The sequence below is a fragment of the Limulus polyphemus genome, unplaced genomic scaffold (genome assembly GCF_000517525.1).
Source record: "Limulus polyphemus unplaced genomic scaffold, Limulus_polyphemus-2.1.2 Scaffold6178, whole genome shotgun sequence".
In the NCBI taxonomy this organism is placed as follows: Eukaryota; Metazoa; Arthropoda; class Merostomata; order Xiphosura; family Limulidae; genus Limulus; species Limulus polyphemus.
Genome location: NW_013671788.1, coordinates 38,758 through 50,314, shown reverse-complemented (window position 1 = coordinate 50,314; position 11,557 = coordinate 38,758). Strand labels below are relative to the sequence as shown.

Below are 11,557 nucleotides of genomic sequence, written 5' to 3'. Positions count from 1 at the left end.
TTATTAGAGTTTAATCCTTTCTGTCATGCTCTGTAGTCTGCAATTAATACCGTTATTTAATCTACAGGCTGTCGGCTAATTTACTGTCTGATCTTTGTCCAGGCTAGACGGAAATAAATTTCTTTGTTCTGTCTTCAATAGAGAAGATCCGCTTTTGTGTTTGAAACATAATATAATATACACGATTTTCTAAATGCAAGGAGAGTCAAAAGAAACCATGGGAAAATTTTTAAAAATCGACAGGAGTAAAGAAATGGACAGGGAAATTAAGACTTAGTATAGGGGAACATCCATAGGTTAAGTTAAGTTAGTAGCGTGTGTGTGTGTGTGTGTGTAGAATAAAGGATGGACTATATTAAAAACAGCAAATCTAAGCCTGTGATAAATGAACAAAAATTAAATCAAAGACACTGCACAAATCAAGAGGATTCCTAGGGTAAAGGCTATAACATGGGTTATAAAACGTGCTGTGGGTTTCCATAATGACTACGGAAGTAGGGCCCACTTTGAAATGGGGATACACCGTTTATCAGTCTTAACCTCAGTTTGCCAGTCTCGCATGAAGAAGTTCAAACAAATAAAAATAAAATAATCAAAAGAAGTAGAAATTGGGAGAGCGAGATGTGGGTGCTCAAGCCCACAACGACCCACATCTATGTCAGCCTTCAGTGGTGGGAAGGTGACTGCTCTTTTAAGTAAACCCACATCTATATCACCCTTCACTGCCTCTAGACAGTTGTGGGAAAGTGATTGCTCTCCAAAGTAAACCCACGTCTATATCACCCTTCACTGCCTGTAGACACTTGTGAGAAGGTGGCTGCTCTCCAAAGTAAACCCACATCTATATCACCTTTCACTGCCTGTAGACAGTTGTGGGAAAGTGATTGCTCTCCAAAGTAAACCCACATCTATATCACCCTTCACTGCCTGTAGACAGTTGTGGGAAGGTGGCTGCTCTCCAAAGTAAACCCACATCTATGTCAGCCTTCAAGGCCTGTAGACAGTTGTGGGAAGGTGACTGCTCTCCAAAGTAAACCCACATCTATGTCAGCCTTCAAGGCCTGTAGACAGCTGTGGGAAAGTGATTGCTCTCCAAAGTAAACCCACATGTATATCACCCTTCACTCCCTGCAGACAGTTGTGGGAAGGTAACTGCTCTCCAGAGTAAAAGAAAAACGAAATAAAGTAGTAAAGCACTAATTACTTTCACAGTAGACAAATTATACTAGTATAAAATCCCAACCAACTTATCTAAACTAACTAGTATAACTCCCAACCATCACCCGTCTAAAATGATAGTTTAAAAACCAAATCAGTTAATGTTTAAAATATTTTGTAATTATTTTATAAGGAATAATATACTGATGTACTTGGTGTACAGGATTCTGGTCTAGTGTAGTTTAAAACTCATTATCATATTTATCTAATTCTCCACCAGGCCACTAGGAGCGTTTCGAGATTCGGCTACTTGTTCGTTGCACCAGACATTGACTTTTCGGACTACCGAAACAAAAAGAAGGTAAGTGTTGGCAGTTCCAGTAGTTAGGGTAAGTGTTGGCAGTTCCAGTAGTTAGGGTAAGTGTTGGCAGTTCCAGTAGTTAGGGTAAGTGTTGGCCCTTTCACTAGTTAATTTGTCAGGTTTTTATTTTAACAAACACCCCCCCCCCCCCGCTTCCTTAACTTTTAAGCCTGCAAAACGTTAAATAAATGCTTAGCCGTTTAACCTATCTTCAGTTATTTCAGCATTAAGGTTAAGTAAAAAGAGAAACTTAGAACGTGGTCATATCGTAAATTAAATGAAGAATTGTACACTGATCCACAGTTTAGGGGCGGATGGTATCCTAATAGCTAGCGTGATCAGACTGAGAATCCGAGGGTTCATGGTTTGGCATCTCATTGCCCCAAAATCGCTCTCCACACTTTGGAGCTGTGGGTAGACTGTAATAATGGTTGCTAAATCCCCTTGTTGGGTGAGACAAGAGTTGGCGGTAGGTGCTCTTGACTTTCTTTGTGTAGTCTTACTTAAAGTATGGAACAGATTAACAAATCATAAGTTAGCTGACTCAGGCCATGATACTAATAATATTTTATGTTTAAGGTTCAGGCGTGTAAAGACATATGCATGAGAATTTCTGGATCACCATGTATTTTTTATGGATATAAGGATAAGTGTAGTATTATTAACACCCAAATAAACGGCTTTTTCCTACCTTAGTAGTGTCATAAGTAAATAATGTGGCTTGACTTGACCACAGAACAGTTAGTCACTTTAACTTGCACAAAGGAGTAGCATTTACTTGACATACATGGAATGAAAGCGGGAACTACCAAACATCTTGGTTTAACCTAACAGAATGTATATGTGGGGAAATAATTCCAAGCCTTTTCTCTCCTTACACCTGGTTTAGCTTCCGATCTTAATTGTTAAAAGATGGTCCTCTCAGATTAATCTGCTTGGTTGAGATTAAATTTGAGGAGATATGGACGTGGATGAGAGTGATAGTGTGCGCGAGTAAAATAACCCGGATGTACTTGTTATTGTGCATATACGTCAGTGAAATGACTAAATAGCTTATAGGCCTTTTACGATATATAAACCGTCACTGTTGCTAATTATTTGGGTTTCTGTTACTTAGTAGCAAAAGTAAATTCACAGAAAGCGATAACTAGACAAAATACAAATCGATGCCAATTTACGCGTTCTTGTCAGTTACCACATCTTGAGATCCCAAGAACCCATCGATCTCCATCATAGAGGACGAAACTGATAGTTTTCAGAATCTAAAAATAGATTATTCTTGCTTTGACATGTCCTTGCCAATTTTCTTGTAACTCCGTGCAGGCAGTCGTCAAACGCCTAAAACTTTCTTAATATTCTCCCCCACCCACCCCCAGATTTGAGGGCTCCAACGTTCAACATAGATACTTTGAACGATCACGAACGTGTACATATCAGTTTTTATGTAAATTCATGGATTCAGTCATGAGAGCCCCCAACGACCCTTTGGGGGGCCTCAGATTAAAATTTTCCAAAATCTAAAGTTAGAGTATACGTTTGAACGGATTCCTAAATGTTAATATAAATTTTAAAATAAATTACTTTAGTTAATTCTAAGAGCTCTCAAAACCCCTTGGATTCTCATTTTTGGGACCAACCACTACTCTAAAAATTTGTTTATCATTTATACTATGCAACATTTCAAGTTGTTTTACATTGTGAGAGAAGTTCAAAAATAAAATGGACGTATGTAAATGTTGTTGAGATAAAACTTACTTGTTTCACATCCCTAGTTTTAAACTAGAGGGGAAACAACTAGTAAAAAACACTCGCAGCAAACGTTTTAGCTAATCTTGTTTGATCGAATAGAGGAATTTGACTGTCATTCTTATAGCACACCCACGGCCCCAGAATGCAAAGCACGTTTTCGTGGCAACGAACCAAAAGCCCTCTGATTCACATTACGAGTACGTTTACAGCTAGGCCACACCTGGCCCATGAATAAGAAATATAGCAATTTAGGAGGTCAGAAAGTATGACGACATAGTAAACGAATAAAACCACTTAGTTGTTCGTTGCTTATTCAACTGTGTAACAATCTCGGGAGAGAATAAAACATTTATTTTCAAACTGTATTGGAGTACATTTAGACTGATCAAAGCAGAATCACACTTCCAAATACAAATATAACTAAAAACTAGGCTAAAAGGAACACAAACATGTCGGTCTTCAGATGACGTTATAAATATACCAAACTATCATGGTAGCGAGATTACAGTAAATTACAAATGAAGTTGTTTATTGATGGTTTTGGTTAATAAAATATTGTTTTTAAGTTGACGTTTGTTTACATTTTCCTCACTCTGCAAAAACGGAGGCTTTTAATTTTTTTATGGTTGACCCTCATGATGACGAAATGTTCCATTGCATGAATGAAGATGGGATTTTTTTTTTAATTGAACCAAGTGAAGGCTAATGTAATCTTACAGCGTCTCCTTGGGTTTATCGTAACAGACTTTTCTTAATTAAACCGAGTGAGGGTTAATGTGATCTTGCAGCGTCTCCTTAGGTTTACCATAACACTTTTACTTAATTAAACCGAGTGAAGGTTAATGTAATCTTACAGCGTCTCCTTAGGTTTACCGTAATAGGCTTTTACTTAATTAAACCGAGTGAAGGCTAATGTAATCTTACAGCGTCTCCTTGGGTTTATCGTAACACTTTTACTTAATTAAACCGAGTGAAGGTTAATGTAATCTTACAGCGTCTCCTTAGGTTTACCATAACACTTTTACTTAATTAAACCGAGTGAAGGTTAATGTGATCTTGCAGCGTCTCCTTAGGTTTACCTAACAGACTTTTACTTAATTAAACCGAGTGAAGGTTAATGTAATCTTACAGCGTCTCCTTAGGTTTACCTTAACAGACTTTTACTTAATTGAACCGAGTGAAGGTTAATGTAATCTTACAGCGTCTCCTTAGGTTTACCTTAACAGACTTTTACTTAATTGAACCGAGTGAAGGTTAATGTAATCTTACAGCGTCTCCTTAGGTCTACCGTAACAGACTTTTACTTAATTAAACCGAGTGAAGGTTAATGTGATCTTGCAGAGACTCCTTAGGTTTACCTTAACAGACTTTTACTTGAAACCGAGTGAAGGTTAATGTGATCTTGCAGAGACTCCTTAGGTTTACCGTAACAGACTTATCTATTTTGAAAATAATCACTAAAGTTCACAATTTAAAATCAAACGTAATAGTTGAGTGAAAAGTGTGGTAAAGGTTGAAAGTTTTCTAATTTGTATTGGTCAAATAAATAATATCTAAAGTGTTACCAAATGTTTCAAAAATAACCTTAAAATATTAGCAAAAACATCCGTAGGTAAATCTACAAGTAACCATCTCAATATACCCATGTAACTACCTTATTCTTAAATACACCAATACAAAAATCATTCGGTGTAACCACCTCAATACACTCACGCAAGTGAGTATCACATTTGCTATTAAACTTAGTTTTCAACAAGATTAGAAAAATTCAGTTAAACTCTGTAGGGTAAAGGGAGTACTGGCAAAATCAGTGACCAAAAGTCAGAATCTGAGTTAATTTGTGATACAGGATCTCTCATTCACTTGCCTCGGTGGCAGGGATCGGACGTAAAACTTAAACAAGGTGTAGCATACGATGAGATATGACGATTGCAATTTACAGCTTCTAAATTGTAAAACATGATAGTTATGACTGGCCACATCATCAGCGGAAAACCCACATGTTGGACTACATGGGTCAAAAGTTAAGAAACTTGTAGTAATCATATAAATATGGTATCGGATGTAAATTTGGACTATTTAAGAAGTGGTTTAATGTATCTGGTTTGACAATTGTTACATGTTCTGTAATGCATGAAATTTCATCTGGATGTAGCTTTGGTGTCTTATATATCACTCTGAATAACATCTGTTATTCTATACGGTCTGAATAATTTATTTGTTTGTTATAGATAATATAAAACAAATATACTTACTAGCCTTGTTTATGTCAAAGATGTAGAAAAATAATTATATTATCCCTAACAATAGAAACAACTTAGTTTAAAAATATAAAATATATATATATAAAAACCTATAAGTATTTAGCTAAATTAAAAGAATAGACCTAGACTCGGAATTCAGAAGTTCTAGAATACTGTAGGCTGTGGCTTTCCTGTTATAACTTGTGGGGTGGCCACATGATGTGGGTTGCAATTTACTCTCTTAGCCCAGATTATAACTTTATTTTCTCTTGATCAGGACTCTCTCCAGACTCCAGTTATGTTTTCAATGCGTCCTGTGCATTCGTCACTTGTCCGAGTCGAACATATATCCTGTTTCTATATGTAAAGGTTACTTCACACTAATTTAGACAGTTTAATTCTGGTGTTCTCCCAGTTATTACGGTTATTGTCCTTACCTAAATGTACTTGAGAATACGACAAAAATCTAATATTTTAGGAGTGAATTAGCAGTCCAAATGATCTTTTAACTTTTAAATAATATAGTAAATCTGTCCGATGATATGTTTCGTTAACCAAAATCATTTAACTGTTAACTTTCAAACGTTTTATGAAATGAAGATTCATTTTCATTTCGTGCTAGTCAAAATAAAACCATAGTTAAAGTTAAAACTTTAACCTGGTGGTGTAATTTTTCTCGGAGTGAAGATCAGTACATTAATGTGTGAACAAGAAAGTGTTAATACACCCGCTATGTTCTCTGAAAATTCTGTGATGTAACATGAAAATATCTATGGCTTAACAAAAACAGCAACACCAGGTGGGTGTTATAAATAAAATATTTAGTTTCGCATAACAATAAATCAACGAACTCTACGTTTCGATTGACATCCATAGGTATTGGACCGATTAGCAGTTCGCCAAATTTTTCGACAATAACCAGTTTTTACTCATTAGTTTACTCACATCAGTTAATTTCTTGACTACACGTTTTATTTAGTCGTCGACTAATATGTATTTGACCGATTTGACTGCTTTATATAATGTCGTTGATAACGGATTTTTTTAAAGATCGTATGTGCACGTTGTTGCATTGTCGTGGTTGTAGTACGTGGTTATAGCACAGCTTGTATCCTTACATTTTCGTTACGTTGTAAAGTGAACTTTATATTCCCCAAAGTTTGTACAGCGGAAAACAGTTTCGTGCTGTAATGGACCTTCTGGGGCTTACATCGCCTGATTTCGGGGTTCGATCCCTGCAGGAGGCATAGCTCGGGTAACCTATTATGCAACCTCGTGCTAAAACAACCATCTGTGCCGTTGTGACGCCAACTTGTTACATCAATCCATTCTCGTGTGTAATCTGTTACTTGATGGTAACGCATTGATAACATGCTAACGTATTGTTACTTAACCTGCATTTTTATATGTTGTTATACCTTGTCATGTATGTCAATAGTAAGAAACGCCCATCATTACACACGTCAACAGTACTGTAAAGTCTAATTACACGCCATGAAGTTTCTTCACGTACACTCGGTTTTTGCCGGTAGAGGTGGTTCGAAACTTAATTTCTTTTTTTCTTTTTTTCAGTTAAAAGATAATTTTTCATACATGCGGTAAAATATTGTGTACCACAAGTTGTACAAAAATAATTGATTTACTTGAGCGATTCTCAAATAATAAGACCGTTTATAAACCATCTTGCATGGCGGAGGAGTAAGATGAACGACAATAAGGTTTCGAACCTCCATAAGAAATCTGTAGTGTCGCGTGTTTTGAAGCGTTAACGAAGAATTTCATGCGTGACCGATACAAGTGATTATTATCAGTCCTTGTATCATATGAACTACATGTGACATGTCAAAGGTTAAGAGGAGTATGATATATAGTTCATCTCCGAAACATAACCAACTAATAAGATCAAAAAATTATAGCCACTACGTAATGTCTTTTTAAGACGGCAAGCAGACCACAGTTAAGTGCTTTTTTTCTAATTGAGAAATATTACAAGCTTTTTAGCGGGAATATGATGCCCCATTTATTTTTCATTTTAAGACGAAAGAAATATTACAGAATTTGGAATATGTCTATAAAAATTGATTATTTCGTTCGTGTTTTACGTTTTTAATACAGAGTAAATTACAGAAATGTTTTTTGTTAGATTTTTCTTTAATAGGCTACTAGGGATTAGAAGTGTTCAGTAGGTAGTTAGTTCCAAGTTCTATAGTTTAGTAAAACTAATCTGTGAAAAGATGATATTGTTACGACAGCGGAGGTCACGTAACGCTAGTAACACGTCATGCGCTTCTCGAACGTTCACGTCCCTTCCTGAAATCTCGAGAGCCTACTAGGTATGCGGTAGTCTTGTGTATATATATATATATATATATAAACCGGTAAGAACTGACGGCAACAATGTAATGGGTAATTGAACTGCGGACAGAGACGTATTGTTGAGTCGAGCGCGTGAGACGTTCGTTGTGAATTTAAGCGTTTGTTATAGCGTGACTGTGGAAATTAAGTGTATTGCAAAGTTGTATTTAGAAAGAATAAACCAGTTTTATTTAAGAAAGGACTTGTATCGCTAAAGTTTCTTCGGAAAGAAATTATACGGAAAATTAAGTAACGAACGGAGACGTAACAATATTTTTGAATTTTGCAGGCCACATGATACTTATCATATAAGCACTCTGACTTTTTCTGTTAGTAGTTATAAATACAGGTAAATGTAGAAACATTACTATCTACTATGCTTGCATACCAAAAGACTCTGAAATGTGCTGGGGACATTAAAAGGACAGGTACTTTTTTAGGTAATGGGTTAAAGGAAATTTACGGGGATTGTGGGTTGACTCTGGTAAAAAATACATAAAATCATACAGATCACCTTTTACTCCTATTCATGTGGTGTTATAAACTTATGACCTAAAATTATACCGTGAATTTTTGAGTATTAACACTTGATAGGGTATTAGATTTTTCTTTTGCTTTTTCTGTATTGACCCTACAAGACTGTTCCATTTTTTTAAAGCTGAAATCCTTGTTTCTTTCGTCATAACTCGCAGCAAGCAAGGTGTGGAATCGGGTGTATCTCTTGGTAGTTGTTGACAATTTTTATGACAGAGAAGAAAGAAACTTTTGGGGCACGAGTGCAGGAAGGTGGGGGGTGATCCCCCTGCACATGTCACTGTATACAAGTCTCAAAGTAGGTAGGGCTTTACAGTAAGGTTGCTTATTTGAAATCACAATAGTCTTAACTGACCTGATGTGGGTTTACAGTAAAATAAGAATTAAAAAACACGCACAGTAATATTCCAGTTCTTTATTCTACTTTTCACAAAACTAGGTTGAGCTGCCTTTCATGCCTTTAACTTTAGCCTAATACACAACTTGGTTATTTTCTTAATCACACACACACGATTACGGTGAAGTTGAATAGTGTTGATGAACCGGATAATGCCAGTATCCCCATCATCATGCAGGGTTTCTTCTGGGTATACCACATCCCTCACCTCAGGGGACAAAATATCCGGGTTCGCATCGCGATTTGCGAATAAAAACAACCCCAGTTGCGAATCACTTTCCTCTTTCATTAGCATAACATGCGAATGATTCCTTTCTCTTGTATATTGTCTTCGAGACCTCCAACAACACAATGAAAGTGCCGTAACGTTTCAGTTTGATATATCATTTCTCGCATGCACTGCACATTTAGCATTGAGCCAGTTTCGAACTCTCTCAATATGGACTAGATCGAAGGACCGATCACGTGACCATTTTTACTTGTATACAGTTTTAGTACTATAACTTTTAATACAGTGTGTATATCTTCACAAAATTTAGCAGACATTTAGTAAACATCACAAGTCATTTGTACACAAAGAATCAGTTTTCTAAGTATTTTTACTAAAGATTTGTCTGTGAATATATCGAGTGTTGTTTTTTTTTTACCAGTCCAAGTGCAAAATGATTTTCATGTTAAGATTAAAAATACTTTTCTTCATCTCAAAGATCTTAAATGTCATTTACGTAAACTCTAAAATCTCCTAAATACATTTCAAACAGTTTTGTAGTAAAACTTTGTATTTTATCTGTTATTTTCTCTACACTAACTCTGTAAAAAGGTTGGTAAATTTGATTGACCTCGTACCCACCAAAAAAAAAATCAAATTAAATCTAAATTATCCCTTTGTTTTTTCTACAATAACTTCAAATTGTAACATGAAACTACATTTGTTTATCCGAAATAGTTATAAACTCCTAACATTATACGTCTATTTATACTTAAATCTTATTGCCCTTTGAAAGAATTTATACCAGAAATTTACAAACAAGCAGATATATAACAAATTGGTGTCGGAGAGTGGGCCAAAAAAAAAGATGGAAACGAGAAGTGGCAAATCAAACTACGACTCAGCAGATTTGATGGCAGCAATACAAGAACAGCAAAAGAAACAAGAAAAACAGGAAAAGAGACTACAGTAGTGGTTGGAGGAGAAAGAAAGAATCAAGAAGAACAAGAAATGAAACAAGAAGAACGAGAAAATAAACAAGAAGAAAGACAACAACAGTGGCAAGAAAACAAGCACCAGTGGCAACTGGAACAAGAAAAGAAACAGGAAGAAAGTATCCAACAGTTGAGAGAAAGCCAGCATACACAAATGGAAAAGATTAGTAAATTTCAAATCTAGTAATTCATTAGTAAATTTCGAACTACTGTCTTTTTCACAGGGAGAATATTTTAACCATGGACATAATCGGCCCCAGACAACAGGAAGCCCCTTCCAGACCCTGCAGCTAAACCTTAATGCAGACATCTTCAGTCCCGTTAGAAGTCACATTCCAGATATGAGTGTCAGCAATAGGGGTGATCTAGTACGAAAGAAGCCACAGGAATTCGATGGGAAGGCACCATGGGAAGCATATAGAGCACAATTTGAGCTCCTGGCACAAATGAATGAATGGATGGATAGAGGAGTAGAAAGCAGTGTACCCGGCAACGAGCCTGAAGGGACAACCACTGGAAATACTTGGACAGTTGTCAGCAGATGACAGGCACAGCTATAGACCACTGGTAGCTGCTCTAGAACTCAGTTATGGAACTCAAAATCAGTCTGAAGTCTACAGGGCTAGGTTAAGGACGAGAGTTCGTGCTAAAGGGTAGAGCTTGCAAGAGGTGGCACAGGATTTGGAAAGTATGCCACACAAGGCCTACCCAGCTGCACCACCCGATGTCCTCAAGCTGTTGCTGAGGGATCAGTTTGTAGATGCCTTGGACAGTCCACAACTAAAGAGACAAGTGAAGCAAGCACACTCCTCTACTATGCAGGATGCAATGGCCAGAGATCTTGAATTCGAATCCTACATTAAGTCCAGCACAGAGGTACCAAGGTTGGTACAGTCATCAGGATTCAAGGCCAGAAAAGAACAGCTCTCAGAGAAGTTTGAGAGACTTTGCTGGCACTGTAACAAACCTGAGCACAAGAGAGCTCAAAGCCTGGCAACTTCAACACAGGAAAGATGCCAAGGTAGGACAGGCTGCTACCCAGAAAGGTTGTTGGAACTGTGGAGAGCAAGGACATGTGAGGAGCCAGTGTAAAAAGAATACTACCAAAAAGTCAGCTTCGTGAACCCAATAGTGGGACGCCCACCAACCCCCATTGTGAAAATCCTTACAGCTAAGTGTCAAATGGCAAGTACATAAAGTGTCTACGTGACAGGAAATCTGGATGGCCAAAAGTGCAACTTTTTCATAGATTCTGCATCTCAGAAAACCCTTGTGAGTATCAAGATGTTAGATTACAAATGAGTACCAGAAGCCATACAGAAGCTCTGTGGTGTGACAGGACATTGTGCAAGGTTATGTGGACAGGAGTGGGTAACTATTGAGCTCATGAGCATAAAGGACAGACACAAAGTATACTTGGCTGACATTGAAGACCAATGCATATTAGGATTGGACTATTTAATACCGAGTAAGTGTGTAGTTAACTTTGATAAAATGACATTTAGGAACAACAAAGGCCAGACTCCAGTAAGTGTTGCTACATCCGTTGATCTGCAT

The 11,557-nt window shown here is 36.9% G+C and overlaps 1 protein-coding gene across 1 annotated transcript in view; it reads left to right on the top strand.

The window, feature by feature from the left end:
* The first annotated feature begins 1,447 nt into the window (after window positions 1-1,447).
* LOC106473443 overlaps window positions 1,448-11,557 on the top strand; it is a 48,001-nt gene continuing 37,891 nt past the window's right edge. Inside the window, exon 1 of the mRNA XM_022401882.1 lies at window positions 1,448-1,519. The gene's annotated coding sequence lies outside the window, so the exon portion shown is untranslated. The remainder of the gene's footprint in view (window positions 1,520-11,557) is intronic.